Here is a 17,907-nt window from a genome sequence, read left to right on the forward strand (position 1 = left end):
GCTTGCGAACACCATTTGCCTGCCTTGCGCCCCCAACAATAATACCTTTCGTTAAACAAATGTCCACCAATCTCAAATTGTTACAAGCTCCAATTATTTCTTCATCAGCGCTCTAATAGTATCACTTCTATTCGGGGCTCTACAAACTTCTCACGCCAATCTTTACTGACTCTTGTGATTTCTAATCACTGCCCATATTGATTCTACATCCTGCTCTTCTGAACCCAGATCCTTTCTCACTAATGTCTTTGTGTTATCCTTTGAAACCAGGTCTCCTCCTCCTCTTCCTCATTTTCCATTCTGCCTATCTTTTGAGAATGTTCGTACCTGAAACCTCCACTATTCATAAGAACATAAGAAATAGGAGCAGGAGTAGGCCAACTAGCCCTTCGAGCCTGCCCCGCCATTCAATAAGATCATGGCTGATCTGTCTTGGCTCAGCTCCACATTCCCGCCCTCTCCCCATAACCCTTAATCCCCTCGCTTATCAAAAACCCATCAACCCGCGTCTTAAAAATATTTAGCGAGGTAGCCTCCACCACTTCAACGGGCAGAGAATTCCAGAGATTCACCACCCTTTGAGTGAAGAAGTTCCTCCTCAACTCCGTTCTAAACCGTCCCCCCTTTATCTTGAGGCTGTGCCCCCTAGTCCTACGATCCTTTCTGAGCAGGAAGAGTCTCTCCACCTCTATCCTATCCATCCCATTCATCATCTTATACGTCTCAATGAGATCTCCCCTCATTCTTCTAAACTCTAACGAGTACAAGCCTAATTTATTCAGCCTCTCCTCATAGCTCAACCCCCTCAACTCCGGCATCAGCCTAGTAAACCTCCTCTGCACTCCCTCCAAGGCCAAAATATTCTTGCATAAGTACGGCGACCAAAACTGCACACAGTACTCCAGCTGCGGCCTCACCAATGCTCTATACAGCCGCAGCAAGACCTCCCTACTTTTATATTCAATCCCCCTCGCGATGAAGGCCAGCATCCCATTCGCCTTCCTGACCACCTGCTGCACCTGCAAGCTGGGTTTTTGCGACTCATGCACAAGGACCCCGAGGTCCCTCTGCACCGTCGCCTGATGCAGTTTTTCTCCACGTAAGCAATAATCCTTCCTACCATTATTCCTACCAAAGTGGACCACCTCGCACTTGCCAACATTAAATTCCATTTGCCATTTCCTGGCCCATTCGCCCAGCCTATCTAGATCCTTCTGTAGACTCTACCCACCCTCCGCACAATTTGCCTTTCCACCAATTTTGGTGTCATCAGCAAATTTCGACACCCTACACTCAGTTCCCTCCTCCAGATCATCTATATAAATGGTAAATAGCTGAGGCCCCAGCACCGAACCCTGGGACACTCCACTAGTCACCTTCCGCCAATCCGAATAGCACCCATTGACCCCCACTCTCTGCCTCCTATTTGACAACCAGTCCTCTATCCACGCTAACACCCTACCCCCAACTCCATGCCCCCTTACCTTCTGCAATAACCTCTTGTGAGGTACCTTGTCAAACGCCTTCTGAAAATCCAGAAAGACCACATCCACCGGCTCTCCTCTATCCACCGCCCTAGACACATCTTCATAGAACTCCAGTAAATTTGTCAGACACGACTTCCCTTTAAGGAAACCGTGCTGCGTCTGCTCTATCAAGCAGTTCCCCTCAAGATGCCTCGCTATTTCCTCCTTGATGACGGATTCTAACATTTTACCTACAACTGACGTTAAACTAACAGGCCTATAATTCCCCGCCTTTTGCCTGGCACCCTTCTTAAACAACGGCGTAACATTAGCTGTTTTCCAATCTTCCGGCACTTCCCAGAATCCGGCGACGTCTGGAAAATAACCACCAAGGCATCCACTATCACCTCCGCCATTTCTTTCAGGACCCTCCCTATGTATGTCGCCAGTTCATCGATGTTACATTGAATGTTTCTCTCATTACAATGAATTTTATTTGTTTACTACGGTTCTTTGCAAGGACATATTTGCTGATGCACGATTACGGTTATACTCTCTGTCCCTCCCTGTTACACTGTGCACTGTTTCCCAAATGGCCACATTGCACTATTGCCTTGATATTATCTTAAGCTTTCGAAACCTCCTTTCACCTGATCACTTCCCCAGCCACAACCATTTTAGTTTCAAGACTGACCCTCACCAGTATGATTTTTATAAAACAGAACAGCACAGTCATCAGTCTATCGAGAGTCAACATTCAGAGTTGTGCATGAGTAGGGTAAATTCAGAGTTTGTTCTCTTAAATGAAAGAGTTTTTTTTTGTTTTGAGTGTTTTTGCTCTCATGTCAATCAGCTGCTGCACAGGTAAGACAGGAAGAGAATGTGCAGAAATGAGATTGTGTGAGAAAGAGAAAGCTTTCGGGAGTGAGCATGAAAAGGATGTTTGTTGAGTGCTGAATGTCAGTGTGAGGGGGGTGGGTTTGAGCAGCCTCTGGCGGCAGCAAAAGCCTACTGCACCTGGTATTCCCAGGCAGTCTCCCATCCAAGTACTAACCAGGCCTGAGTCTGCTTAGCTTCCGAGATCAGACGAGATCGGGCGTTTTCAGACTAGTATGGCCGTAGGCATTTGCTGTTATGCTTTCTGCCTGCTTAAAGGAACGTGTCGCTGACATCTCTATTTTTCTCACCTGCATACACATGAACTTTCTTACGAGGAGAGATTGAGTTGCTTGGTCAATTTAGAAGAAGGATAGCTGACCTTATGGTCACACACTGCATTCTCAGAGAACATAACAGGGTAGAGGCACACAGCTTCTTTCTCCATGAGAGATAGTTTAGCACCAGAGGGCATCATCTCAGAGTCAAGGAGCACACATTTAATAGATGAAGAAGACAGTGCACCTCTCTCAGAGGACAGTGCATCTTTAGCACACAGGGCTGTCCAGTTCAAGCTTGACACGGACAGATTTTAATCGGTAAGGGAACAGACAGTTATGGGGATAAGGTAAGAAATGGAGTTGAGGATTATCATATCAGATCAGTCATGATCACATTGAATGGCAAAGCAAATTCGTTGGGCCAATGGCCCACTTATTCTCATATGTCTTGTGGTCTATTTAATATGATCCCACCACATTGAAGGATAAATTTCTCTTTTTTTCATTTTCTATCATGCCCACCTCACTCATGTGCGTGTGTATATATCAGCGCAGAGCTCCATTAGAACCCTTTCCCTTCATTTGGAACACAAAAACAGAGGTGGGATATTCAGCCCCTTGAGTCTGTCCCATCATCCAATGAATCATGTCTCAACTGCTTGCTAACACCACTTGCCTGTCACTCATCCTCATCATTACTACCTTTAGTTGAACAAATATCCACCATACCCAGATTTCCAATTTACCACTGATCGCACATCAATTGTCTATTGTGGATGCGAGTTCCAGAATTCTTTTGAGTAGAAATTTTTTCTAATTTCACTCCTCAAAGACATGGCTCTAAATTGTACACCAAAGTCCCTAATCCTACGTTGCCCAATCAGCAGAAATAGTTTCTCTCTATCTTCTCAATCTGTTCCTTTTAATATCCCGGAAACTTCCATAAAATCAACTCTTCACTGTCTAAATTCCAAGCAATAGGCTTTGTATAATCTCTCCCTGTAATGAACTTTTAGGAGTCCCGGTTTCATTCTGGTAAATTAATGCTGAACTCTGTCCGAGGCCAATTATGACATTCCTAAGCTGTAGCTTTCAAACGAAATGTGGAATTCAATGTTACTGTCGCTTTCACTGTGAGATTACAACTTAAACCAGCCTCATTGCACAATGTTAGATCCAAAATTGTTTTATCCCTAGTTGGCTCCACAATGTATTGTTTCAAGAAACTATCATGAAACCATTCCACAAGTTTCTCTTCTAGACACAATTGTCAATTTCACATGTCCTGTCTATACCAAAATTAAACACCCCACAATTATTACATTGCCTTTGTTGCAAACTTGAATTCTTTCTTCTTTACCGCTCTAATAGCATAACTTCTATATGGGTCTCTACAAATTTCTCAAACTAGATTTTTCTTACTTTTGTGATTCCTAATGTCAGCCCATACTGATTCTACTTCCTGCACTTCTGAACCCAAATCCTTATGTTATTAAGGTCTTTGTGTCATTCTTTGAACCCAGGGCTCCTCCTCCTCATTTCCTATTCTGCCTATCTTTTGAAAATGTAACCTGAAATACTTATTAACCATCCTGGGTCACCTTGCAAGAATGTCCATTACATCTAAACCATTTATCTCTATGTATGCCACCAGTTCATCGATTTTGTAGTGAATGTTTCTCACATTCCAATGAGGAGCACTGAATTTTTTTTTTACTACAGTTCTTTGCAAGGACATATTCGCTGATGCACGATTATAGTTAAACTCTCTGTCCCTCCCTGTTGTACTCTGCACTATTACCCAAATAGCCACATTGCTCTTTTGCCTTGATATTATCTTTAGATTTCTAAATCTCCCTGCATCTGATCCCTCCCCCAGCCACAACCATTTTAGTATCAGGCTCGACCCTCACCAGTAGTTATGTGATTCTCATAAAACAGAACAGCACAGTCATCAGTCTGCCAAGAGTCAACATTCAGAGTTGGGTATGAGTAGCCTGAAGGCAGAGTTTGTTCTCTTGAATGAAAGAGTTGATTTCTTGTTTCCAGTGTTTTTCTCTGAATGTCATCAGCCATCATGTCTGTGTAACAGGAGGAGAATATGCAGCAATGAGATTGTGTGTGAGAGACAGAAAGAGAGAGAGAGAGAGAAAGAAAGAAAGTTTGTGCGCGGGAATGTGGGGGGAAAAGGATGTTCTTTGAGTGCTGAATATCCATGTGGTGGTGGCGTGATTTTAGCAGTCACTGGCGGCAGCAAAAACCTACTGCACCTGGTATTCTCAGTCAAGTACTATCCAGACCTGAGTTTGGTATGCTTCCAAGATCAGACGAGATGGAGCATTTTCAAACCAGTATGGCTATATGCATTTGCTGCTTTGCTTTCTGTCTACTTAAGGACAAATGGCACTAACATCTCTGTTCTAGTCTCCTGTGTATGGAGGGCTTTTCTTCTGAGAAGAGATTGAGTCGCTTGGGTCTGTACGCATTGCCATTTAGAAAAATCACAGCTGATCTCATTGACACATATTGCATTCTCAGGGGACTTGACGGGGCGAGACGCACAGCTTCTTTCCTCGTGTGGGACAGTCTAGGACCAGAGGGCATCATCTCAGAGTCAGGTGGCACACATTTAAGAGATGAAGAGGAATTTCTTCTCTCAAAGACCAGTGCGTCTGTGGAATTCTTTGCACACAGGGCTGTCCAGTTCAAGCCTGAGATGGACAGTTCTTTAATCAGTCAGGGAAACAAGCGTTATGGGGATTGATGGGGTGGGGCGGGGTGGGAATTTGAAGATTATCATATCAGATCAGTCATGATCTCATTGAATAGTGGAGCAGTTTGGTGTGCCAATGGCCTTCTTCTACTCCTATGTCTTATGATTTTAATACAATCCAATGTACTGAAGGATTTATTTCTCTTTTTTCCATTTTTTTCTCTACGCCCACTCTACTCATTTGTGTGTGTGTGTGGGGGCAGAGCTCCATTAGAATCCTTTCCCTTCACCAGGAACATCAAAACAAAGGGGGAATATTTGGCGCCTTGAGTCTATCCCAACATCTAATGAATTATGTCTCATCTGCTTGCTAACATCATTTCCCTGCTGTGCACCCCAAACAATAATACCTTTCGTTAAATTAATATCCACCAATCTCAGAAAGTTACAAGCTCCAACTGTTTCTTCATCAGCGCTCTAATAGTATCACTTCTATTCGGGGTTCTACAAACTTCTCATGCCAATTTTTTCTGACTCTTGTGATTTCTAATCACTGCTCATATTGATTCTACTTCCTGCTCTTCTGAACTCAGATCCTTTCTCACTAATGTATTTGTGTCATCCTTTGAAACCAGGTGTCCTCCTCCTCTTCCTCATTTTCCATTCTGCCTATCTTTTGAAAATGTTTTGTACCCTGACACCTAAACCATTTCTCTCTATGTATGTCACCAGTTCATCGATGTTACAGTGAATGTTTCTCTCATTACGATGAATTTTATTTGTTTACTAAAGTTCTTTGCAAGGACATATTCGCTGATGCATGATTACGGTTAAACTCTCCATCCCTCCCTGCTGCAGTGTGCACTATTACTCAAATGGCCACATTGCTCTATTGCCTTGATATTATCTTTAGCTTTCTAAATCTCCCTTCACCTGATCACTCCACCAACCACAACCATTTTAGTTTCAAGACCGACCCTCACCAGTAGTCATATGATTTTTATAAAACAGAAAGGCACAGTCATCAGTGTATCAAGATTCAACATTCAGAGTTGTGCATGAGTAGGGTAAATTCAGAGTTTGTTTTCTTGAAAGAAAGTTGTTTTTTTTTGTTTCGAGCATTTTTTTCTCTCGTGTTTTTTTTTCTCTCGGCTGTGTAGCAGGAGGAGAATGTGCAGCAATGAGATTGTATGAGCGAGTGAGAGAGGAAGTGTACGTGTGCGGTAGTGAGCGTGAAAAGGATGTTTGTTGAGTGCTGAATGTCAGTGTGAGGGGGGTGGGTTTGAGCAGCCTCTGGCGGCAGCAAAAGCCTACTGCACCTGGTATTCCCAGGCGGTCTCCCATCCAAGTACTAACCAGGCCTGAGTCTGCTTAGCTTCCGAGATCAGACGAGATCGGGCGTTTTCAGACTAGTATGGCCGTAGGCATTTGCTGTGCTGCTTTCTGCCCACTTAAAGGAACATGTCGCTGACATCTCTATTTTTGTTACCTACATACAGATGAACTTTCTTCTGGGGAGAGACTGAGTTGCTTGGGCAATTAAGAAGAATGATAGCTGACCTTATGGATGCACACTGCATTCTCAGGGAACCTGACAGGGTAGAGGCACACAGCTTCTTTCTCCTTGTGAGACAGTTTAATACCAGAGGGCATCATCTCAGAGTCAAGGAGCACACATTTAAGAGATGAAGAACACAGTACATCTCTCTCAGAGGACAGTGCGCCTTTCGCACAAAGGGCTGTCCAGTTCAAGCTTGACACAGAGCTTTTAGTTGGTAAGGGAACAGACAGTTATGGGGATAAGGTAAGAAATGGAGTCAAGGATTATCATATCAGATCCGTCATGATGTCATTGAATGGCAGAGCAAATTCAATGGGCCAATGGCCCACTTATTCTCCTATGTCTTGTGGTCTATTTAATATGATCCTACCACATTGAAGGATAAATTTCTCTTTTTTTCATTTTCTATCATGCTCACCTTACTCATGTGTGTGTGTGTGTGTGTGTGTGTGTGTGTGTGTGGGTGTGTCTATGGGGGCAGAGCTCCATTAGAACCCTTTCCCTTCATTTGGAACACAACGGAGGTGGGATATTTAGCCCCTTGAGTCCGTCCCAACATCTAATGAATCATGTCTCATCTGCTTGCTAACACCACTTGCCTGTCACTCATCCTCATCATTAATACCTTTAATTGAACAAACATCCACCATACCCAGATTCCAATTTACCACTGATTGCACATCAATTGTCTTTTGTGGATGCGAGTTCCAGAATTCTTTTGAGTAGAAATGTTTTCTAATTTCACTCCTCAAAGACATGGCTCTAAATTGTACACCAAAGTCCCTAATCCTAAGTTGCCCAATCAGCAGAAATAGTTTCTCTCTATCTTCTCAATCTGTTCCTTTTAATATCCTGGAAACTTCTAAAAAATCAACTCTTCGCCGTCTAAATTCCAAGCAATAGGCTTTGTATAATCTCTCCTTGTAATGGGAGTCTATGTTTCATTCTGGTAAATTGATGCTGAACTCATTCCGAGGCCAATTATGTCATTCCTGAACTGTAGCTTTCAAACTTAATGTGGAGTTCAATGTTACCATCGCTTTCACTGTGAGATTACAACTTAAACCAGCCACATTGCACAATGCTAGATCTAAAATCGTTTTATCCCTAGTTGGCTCCACAATGTGTTGTTTCAAGAAACTATCATGAAACCATTCCACAAGTTTCTCTTCTAGACACAATTGTCAATTTCATATGTCCAGTCTATATCAAAATTAAACACACCACAATTACTACATTGCCTTTGTTGCAAACTCCAATTATTTCTTCTTCACCGCTCTAATAGCATAACTTCTATTCAGGACTCTTCAAATTTCTCACACTAGATTTTTCTGACTCTTGTGATTCCTAATGTTGGCCCATACTGATTCTAAATCCTGCTCTTCTGATCCCAGATCCTTATGTTACTAATGTCTTTGTGTCATCCTCTGAAACCAGGGCTCCTCCTCCTCATTTTCTATTCTGCATATCTTTTGAAAATGTTTTGTAACCTGAAATACTTATTAACCATCCTTCGTCAACTTGCAAGAATGTCTCTGCAATGGCCCTTACATCTAAACCATTTATCTCCATGTATGCCACCAGTTCATTGATTTTGTAGTGAATGTTTCTCACATTCCGATGAGGAACATTGAGTTTATTTTTTCTTTTAACTACAGTTCTTTGCAAGGACATATTCGCTGATGCACGAATATGGTTAAACTCTCCGTCCCACCCTGTTGCACCCTGCACTATTAACCAAATGGCAATATTGCTCTTTTGCCTTGATATTATCTTTAGCTTTCTAAATCCCCCTTCATCTGATCCCTCCAACAGCCACAACCATTTTAGTTCCAAGTTCGACCCTCACCAGTAGTTATGTGATTCTCATAAAACAGAACAGCACAGTTATCTCTCTGCCAAGAGTCAACATTCAGAGTTGGGTATGAGTAGCCTGAAGGCAGAGTTTGTTCTCTTGAATGAAAGAGCTGGTTTCTTCTTTCTAGTGTTTTTCTCTCAATGTCAATCAGCCATCTTGACTGTGTAACAGGAGGAGAATCTGCAGCAATGAGGTTGTGTGCGAGAGAGAGAGAGAAAGAAAGAAAGCTTGCATGTGGGAACATGGGGGGAAAAGGATGTTTGTTGAGTGCTGAATATCCGTGTGGTGGTGGCGAGATTTGAGCAGTCACTGGCGGCAGCAAAAGCCTACTGCACCTGGTACTCTCAAGCAAGTACTATCCAGACCTGAGTTTGCTTAGCTTCCAAGATCAGACAAGATGGTGCATTTTCAAACTAGTATGGCTATAGGCATTTGCTGCTTTGCTTTCTGTCTACTTAAGGACAAATGGCACTAACATCTCTATTCTTGTCTCCTGTGAATGGAAGGCTTTTCTTCTGAGAAGAGATTGAGTCGCTTGGGTCTGTACTCATTGCCATTTAGAAGAATGACAGCTGATCTCGTTGACACATATTGCATTCTCAGGGGACTTGACGGGGTCGAGGCACACACCTTCTTTCCTCGTGTGGGAGAGCCTAGGACCAAAGGGCATCATCTCAGAATCAGGGGCCAACATTTAAGAGATGAAGAGGAATTTCTTCTCTCAAAGACCAGTCCATCTGTGGAATTCTTTGCATGATGTGGGTATGCCGGCGTTGGACTGGCGTAAACACAGTAAAAAGTCTGACAACACCAGGTTTTAGTCCAACCTATTTATTTGATAATATATCAAATAAATAGGTTGGACTAAAACCTGGTGTTGTCAGACTTTTTACTGAATTCTTTGCACACAGGGCTGTCCAGTTCAAGCCTGAGATAGACAGATCTTTAAGCAGTCAGGGAAACAAGGGTTATGGGGATTGATGGGGTGGGGCGGGGTGGGAATTTGAAGATTATCATATCAGATCAGTCATGATCTCATTGAATAGTGGAGCTGTTTGGTGTGCCAATGGCCACCTTCTACTACTATATCTCGTGATTTTAATACAATCCGATGTACTGAAGGATTTATTTCTCTTTATTCCATCTTCTCTCTATGCCCACTCTACTCATTTGTGTGCGTGTGGGGGCAGAACTCCATTAGAAGCCTTTCCCTTCACCAGGAACATCGGAACAGAAGGGGAATATTTGGCGGACTGAGTCTATCCCAACATCCAATGAATCATGTCTCATCTGTTTGCTAACGCCATTTGCCTGCTGTGCATCCCGAACAGGCTGATACCGGAGTTGAGGGGGTTGAACTATGAGGAGAGGCTGAATAAACTAGGCTTGTACTCGTTAGAGTTTAGAAGAATGAGGGGAGATCTCATTGAGACGTATAAGATGATGAATGGGATGGATAGGATAGAGGTGGAGAGACTCTTCCCGCTCAAAAAAGACAGTAGGACTAGGGGGCACAGCCTCAAGATAAAGGGGAGGCGGTTTAGAACGGAGTTGAGGAGGAACTTCTTCACTCAAAGGGTGGTGAATCTCTGGAATTCTCTGCCCGTTGAAGTGGTGGAGGCTGCCTCGCTAAATATTTTTAAGAAGCGGGTTGATGGGTTCTTGATAAGAGAGGGGATTAAGGGTTATGGGGAGAGGGCGGGAAAGTGGAACTGAGCCACAACAGATCAGCCATGATCTTATTGAATGGCGGGGCAGGCTCAAAGGGCTAGATGGCCTACTCCTGCTCCTATTTCTTATGTTCTTATGTTCTTATGTTCAATAATACCTTTCGTTAAACAAATATCCACCAATCTCAGATTGTTACAAGCTCCAATTGTTTCTTCATCAGTGCTCTAATAGTATCACTTCTATTCGGGGTTCTACAAACTTCTCACGCCAATCTTTTCTGACTCTTGTGATTTCTAATCACTGCCCATATTGATTCTACGTCCTGCTCTTCTGAACCCAGATCCTTTCTCACTAATATATTTGTGCCATCCTTTGAAACCAGGTCTCCTCCTCATCCTCATCCTCATTTTCTATTCTGCCTATCTTTTGAAAATGTTTCGTACCCTAAGACCTAAACCATTTCTCTCTATGTATGTCACCAGCTCATCGATGTTACAGTGAATGTTTCTCTCGTTACGATGAATTTTATTTGTTTACTACGGTTCTTTGCAAGGACGTATTCACTGATGCATGATTACAGTTAAACTCTCCGTCCCTCCCTGTTACACTGTGCACTATTACCCAAATGGCCACATTGCTTTATTGCCTTGATATTATCTTTAGCTTTCTAAATCTCCCTGCGTCTGATCCCTTCCCCAGCTGCAACCCTTCCAGTTTCAAGCCTGACCCTCACCAGTAGTTATGTGATTTTTATAAAACAGAATGGCACAGTCATCAGGCTATCAAGAGTCAACGTTCAGAGTTGTGCGTGAGTGGGGGAAATTCAGAGTTTGTTCTCTTGAATGGAAGAGTTGTTATTTTGTTTTGAGCGTTTTTTTTTCTCTCATGTCAATCAGCTGTCATGCCTGTGTAGCAGGAGAAAAATGTGCAGCAATGAGATTGCATAGGCGAGTGAGAGAGAGAAAGTGTACGTGTGCGGGAGTGAGCGTGAAAAGGATGTTTGTTGAGTGCTGAATGTCAGTGTGAGGGGGATGGGTTTGAGCAGCCTCTGGCGGCAGCAAAAGCCTACTGCACCTGGTATTCCCAGGCAGTCTCCCATCCAAGTACTAACCAGGCCTGAGTCTGCTTAGCTTCCGAGATCAGACGAGATCGGGCGTTTTCAGACTAGTATGGCCGTAGGCATTTGCTGTTATGCTTTCTGCCTGCTTAAAGGAACGTGTCGCTGACATCTCTATTTTTCTCACCTGCATACACATGAACTTTCTTACGAGGAGAGATTGAGTTGCTTGGTCAATTTAGAAGAAGGATAGCTGACCTTATGGTCACACACTGCATTCTCAGAGAACATAACAGGGTAGAGGCACACAGCTTCTTTCTCCATGAGAGATAGTTTAGCACCAGAGGGCATCATCTCAGAGTCAAGGAGCACACATTTAATAGATGAAGAAGACAGTGCACCTCTCTCAGAGGACAGTGCATCTTTAGCACACAGGGCTGTCCAGTTCAAGCTTGACACGGACAGATTTTAATCGGTAAGGGAACAGACAGTTATGGGGATAAGGTAAGAAATGGAGTTGAGGATTATCATATCAGATCAGTCATGATCACATTGAATGGCAGAGCAAATTCGTTGGACCAATGGCCCACTTATTCTCGTATGTCTCGTGGTCTATTTAATATGATCCCACCACATTGAAGGATAAATTTCTCTTTTTTTCATTTTCTATCATGCCCACCTCACTCATGTGTGTGTGTATATATCAGCGCAGAGCTCCATTAGAACCCTTTCCCTTCATCTGGAACACAAAAACAGAGGTGGGATATTCAGCCCCTTGAGTCTGTCCCATCATACAGTGAATCATGTCTCAACTGCTTGCTAACACCACTTGCCTGTCACTCATCCTCATCATTACTACCTTTAGTTGAACAAATATCCACCATACCCAGATTTCCAATTTACCACTGATCGCACATCAATTGTCTTTTGTGGATGCGAGTTCCAGAATTCTTTTGAGTAGAAATGTTTTCTAATTTCACTCCTCAAAGACATGGCTCTAAATTGTACACCAAAGTCCCTAATCCTACGTTGCCCAATCAGCAGAAATAGTTTCTCTCTATCTTCTCAATCTGTTCCTTTAAATATCCCGGAAACTTCCATAAAATCACCTCTTCACCATCTAAATTCCAAGCAATAGGCTTTGTATAATCTCTCCTTCTAATGAACATTTAGGAGTCCAGGTTTCATTCTGGTAAATTGATGCTGAACTCTATCCAAGGCCAATATGTCACTCCTAAAATGCAGCTTTCAAACTTAATGTGGAATTCAATGTTACCATCGCTTTCACTGTGAGATTACAACTTATACCAGCCTCATTGCACAATGCTAGATCTAAAATCATTTTATCCCTAGTTGGCTTCGCAATGTATTGTTTCAAGAAACTATCATGAAACCATTCCACAAGTTTCTCTTCTACACACAATTGTCAATTTCATATGTCCAGTCTATATCAAAATTAAACACACCACGATTACTACATTGCTTTTGTTGCAAACTCCAATTATTTCTTCTTCACCGCTCTAATAGCATAACTTCTATTCGGGACTCTACAAATTTCTCATGCTAGATTTTTCTGACTCTTGTGATTCCTAATGTCAGCCCATACTGATTCTACTTCCTGCTCTTCTGATCCCAGATCCTTATCTTATTAATGTGTTTGCGTCATCCTTTGAAACCAGGGCTCCTCCTCCTCATTTTCCATTCTGCCTATCTTTTGAAAATGTAACCTGAAATACTTATTAACCATCCTTGGTCACCTTGCAAGAATGTCTCTGCACTACATCAAAACCATTTATCTCTCTGTTTGCCACCAATTCATTGATTTTGTAGTGAATGTTTCTCATATTCTGATGTGGAGCATTGAGTTTATTTTACAACAGATCTTTGCAAGAACATATTTGCTGATGCACGATCATGGTTAAACTCCCCGTCCCTCCCTGTTGCACTCTGCACTATTACCCAAATGGCCACATTGCTCTATTGCCTTGATATTATCTTTAGCTTTCTAAATCTCCCTGCATCTGATCCTTCCCCCAGCCACGACCGTTTTAGTTTCAAACTCGATCCTCACCAATTGTTATGTGATTCTCATAAAACAGAACGGCACAGTCATCAGTCTGCCAAGGGTCAACATTCAGAGTTGGGTATGAGTAGGGTGAAGTCAGAGTTTGTTCTATTGAATGAAAGAGTTGGTTTCTTCTTTCTAGTGTTTTTCTCTCAATGTCAATCAGCCATCTTGCCTGTGTAACAGGAGGAGAATGTGCAGCAATGAGGTTGTTTGTGTGAGAGAGAGAGAGAGATAATGAAAGAAAGCTTACGTGCGGGAATGTGGGGGTTGAAGGATGTTTGTTGAGCGCTGAATATCAGTGTGGCGGTGACAAGATTTAAGAAGTCACTGGCGTCAGCAAAAGCCGACTGCACCTGGTATTCTCAATCAAGTACTATCCAGGCCTGAGTTTGCTTAGCTTCCAAGATCAGACGAGATGGAGCGTTGTCAAACTAGTATGGATGTAGGGATTTGCTGCTTTGCTTTCTGTCTGCTTAAGGACAAATGGCACTGACATCTCTATTCTTGTCTCCTGTGTATGGAGGGCTTTTCTTCTGAGAAGAGATTGAGTCGCTTGGGTCTGTACTCATTGCCATTTAGAAGAATGACAACTGATGTCATTGACACATATTGCATTCTCAGGGGACTTGACGGGGTGAGACGCACAGCTTCTTTCCTCGTGTGGGAGAGTCTGGGACCAAAGGCATCATCTCAGAATCAGGAGACGCACATTTAAGAGACGAAGAGGAATTCCTTCTCTCAAGGACCAGTGCATCTGTGGAATTCTTTGCACACAGGGCTGTCCAGTTCAAGCCTGAGATAGACAGATCTTTAAGCAGTCAGGGAAACAAGGGTTATGGGGATTGATGGGGTGGGAATTTGAAGATTATCATGTCAGATCAGTCATGATCTCCTTGAATAGTGGAGCGGTTTGGTGTGCCAATGGCCTTCTTCTACTCCTATGTCTTATGATTTTAATACAATCCGTTGTACTGAAGGATATATTTCTCTTTTTTCCATTTTCTCTCTACGCCCACTCTACTCATTTGTGTGTGTGTGGGGGCAGAACTCCATTAGAAGCCTTTCTCTTCACCAGGAACATCAGAACTGAGGGGGAATATTTGGCTAATTGAGTCTATCCCAACATCCAATGAATCATGTCTCATCTGCTTGCTAACACCATTTGCCTGCCATGCATGCCCAACAATAATACCTTTCATTAAACAAATATCCACCAATCTCAGATTGTTACAAGCTCCAATTATTTCTTCATCAGTGCTCTAATAGTATCACTTCTATTCGGGGCTCTACAAACTTCTCACGCCAATCTTTTCTGACTCTTGTGATTTCTAATCACTGCCCATATTGATTCTACTTCCTGCTCTTCTGAACCCAGATCCTTTCTCACTAATGTCTCTGTGTCATCCTTTGAAACCAGGGCTCCTCCTCCTCTTCCTCATTTTCCATCCTGCCTATCTTTTGAAAATGTTTCGTACCCTGAGACCTAAACCATTTATCTCAATGTATGTCACTAGTTCATCGATTTTACAGAATGTTTCTCTCGTTACGATTTTATTTGTTTCCTACGGTTCTTTGCAAGGACATATTCACTGATGCACGATTACGGTTAAACTCACCGTCCCTCCCTGTTGCACTGTGCACTATTACCCAAATGGCCACATTGCTCTATTACCTTGATATCATCTTTAGCTTTCTAAATCTCCCTGCATCTGATCCCTTCCCCAGCCACAACCCTTTCTGTTTCAAACCTGACCCTCAGCAGTAGTTATGTGATTTTTATAAAACAGGATGGCACAGTCATCAGTCTATCAAGAGTCAACGTTCAGAGTTGTGCACGAGTAGGGTAAATACAGAGTTTGTTCTCTTGAATGAAAGAGTTGTTATTTTGTTTTGAGTGTTTTTTCTCTCATGTCAATCAGCTGTCTTGCCTGTGTAGCAGGAAGAGAATGTGCAGCAATGCGATTGTGTGTGAGAGAAAGAGAAAGTGTTTGTGTTGGGGAGTGAGCATGAAAAGGATGTTTGTTGAGTGCTGAATGTCAGTGTGAGGGGGGTGGGTTTGAGCAGCCTCTGACGGCAGCAAAAGCCTACTGCACCTGGTATTCCCAGGCGGTCTCCCATCCAAGTACTAACCAGGCCTGAGTCTGCTTAGCTTCCGAGATCAGACGAGATCGGGCGTTTTCAGACTAGTATGGCCGTAGGCATTTACTGCTCTGCTTTCTGCTCACTTAAAGGCACGTGTCGCTGACATCTCTATTTTTGTCACCTACATACACATGAACTTTCTTATGAGGAATGATTGAGTTGCTTGGGCAATTTAGAAGAATGATAGCTGACCTTATGGACGCACATTGCATTCTCAGGGAACCTGACAGTGTAGAGGCACACAGCTTCTTTTCCTTGTGAGACAGTTTAGCACCAGAGGGCATCATCTCAGAGTCAGGGAGCACACATTTAAGAGATGAAGAGGACAGTGCATCTCCATCAGAGGACAGTGCATCTTTCGCACAGGGGGCTGTCCAGTTCAAGCTTGACATAGACAGTTTTTTAATCAGTAAGGGAACAGACAGTTATGGGGATAAGGTAGGAAATGGAGTTGTGGATTATCATAATAGAGGTTTATAAGATGATGAGAGGGATTGATAGAGTGGACGTGCAGAGACTATTTCCTCAGGTGGATGTAGCTGTTACTAGGGGGGCATAACTGTAAGGTTCAATGGTGGGAGAGATAGGCGGGATGTCCGGGGTAGATTCTTCACTCAGAGAGTGGTTGGAGTGTGGAATAGACTGCCTGCTGTGATAGTGGAGTCGGACACTTTAGGAACTTTCAAGCAATTATTGGATAGGCACATGGAGCACTCCAGAATTATAGGGAGTGGGATAGCTTGATCTTGGGATTGGACATAGCTCGGCACAACATTGAGGGCCGAAGGGCCTGTACTGTGCTGTAATGTTCTATATCAAAGCAGTCATGATCCATTGAATGGCAGAGCAAACTCGATGGGCCAAATGGCCAACTTATTCTCCTATGTCTTATGGTCTATTTAATATAATCCTCCCACATTGAAGGATTAATTTCTCTTTTTTTCATTTTCTCCCATGCCCACCCGACTCATATGTGCATGTGCGTGTGTATGTGGGCAGAGCTCCATTAGAACCCTTTCCCTTCATTTGTAACTCAACAACAGGGGTGGGATATTTAGCCCCTTGAGTCTGTCCCAACATCCAATGAATCATGTCTCATTTGCTTGCTAACACAATTTGCCTGTCACTCACCCTCATCATTACTACCTTTAATTGGACAAACATCCACCATACCCAGATTTCCAATTTACCATTGATCGCACATCAATTGTCTTTTGTGGATGCGAGTTCCAGAACTCTTTTGAACATAAGAACATAAGAAATAGGAGCAGGAGTAGGCCATCTAGCCCTTCGAGCCTGCCCCGCCATTCAATAAGATCATGGCTGATCTGTTGTGGCTCAGTTCCACTTTCCCGCCCTCTCCCCATAACCCTTAATCCCCTCTCTTATCAAGAACCCATCAACCCGCTTCTTAAAAATATTTAGCGAGGCAGCCTCCACCACTTCAACGGGCAGAGAATTCCAGAGATTCACCACCCTTTGAGTGAAGAAGTTCCTCCTCAACTCCGTTCTAAACCGCCTCCCCTTTATCTTGAGGCTGTGCCCTCTAGTCCTACTGTCTTTTTTGAGCGGGAAGAGTCTCTCCACCTCTATCCTATCCATCCCATTCATCATCTTATACGTCTCAATGAGATCTCCCCTCATTCTTCTAAACTCTAACGAGTACAAGCCTAGTTTATTCAGCCTCTCCTCATAGCTCAATCCCCTCAACTCCGGTATCAGCCTAGTAAACCTCCTCTGCACTCCCTCCAGGGCCAAAATATCCTTGCGCAGGTGCGGCGCCCAAAACTGCACACAGTACTCCAGCTGCGGCCTCACCAATGCCCTATACAGCTGCAGCAAGACCTCCCTACTTTTATATTCAATCCCCCTCGCTATGAAGGCCAGCATCCCATTCGCCTTCCTGACCACCTGCTGCACCTGCAAGCTGGGTTTTTGCGACTCATGCACAAGGACCCCGAGGTCCCTCTGCACCGTCGAGTAGAAATGTTTTCTAATTTCACTCCTGAAAGACATGGCTCTAAATTATACACCAAAGTCCCTAATCCTAAATTGCCCAATCAACTGAAATAGTTTCTCTCTATCTTCTCAATCTGTTCCTTTCCATATCCTGTAAACTTCGATAAAATCACCTCTTCACCGTCTAAATTCCAAGGAATAGGCTTTGTATAATCTCTCCTCGTAATAAGCTTTGTAAGGCCCTAGTCACACCCC

General features: G+C 43.2%; 4 non-coding genes across 4 annotated transcripts; all 4 read right to left on the reverse strand.

Moving 5' to 3' along the window:
• Positions 1-2,471: 2,471 nt before the first annotated feature.
• LOC145357642 (5S ribosomal RNA) lies at positions 2,472-2,590 on the reverse strand. The gene has a single exon (XR_013889335.1). It is a non-coding gene; the product is annotated as a 5S ribosomal RNA (ribosomal RNA).
• A 4,053-nt stretch (positions 2,591-6,643) lies between these two features.
• Positions 6,644-6,762, reverse strand: LOC145357671 (5S ribosomal RNA). Its single transcript, XR_013889357.1, has one exon. It is a non-coding gene; the product is annotated as a 5S ribosomal RNA (ribosomal RNA).
• A 4,726-nt stretch (positions 6,763-11,488) lies between these two features.
• LOC145357643 (5S ribosomal RNA) lies at positions 11,489-11,607 on the reverse strand. Its single transcript, XR_013889336.1, has one exon. It is a non-coding gene; the product is annotated as a 5S ribosomal RNA (ribosomal RNA).
• Positions 11,608-15,632: 4,025 nt separating this feature from the next.
• Positions 15,633-15,751, reverse strand: LOC145357626 (5S ribosomal RNA). The gene has a single exon (XR_013889321.1). It is a non-coding gene; the product is annotated as a 5S ribosomal RNA (ribosomal RNA).
• Between the last annotated feature and the right edge of the window lie 2,156 nt (positions 15,752-17,907).

Source organism: Carcharhinus amblyrhynchos, chromosome 23 (genome assembly GCF_965287045.1).
Source record: "Carcharhinus amblyrhynchos chromosome 23, sCarAmb.v2.hapA, whole genome shotgun sequence".
NCBI lineage: Eukaryota > Metazoa > Chordata > Chondrichthyes > Carcharhiniformes > Carcharhinidae > Carcharhinus > Carcharhinus amblyrhynchos.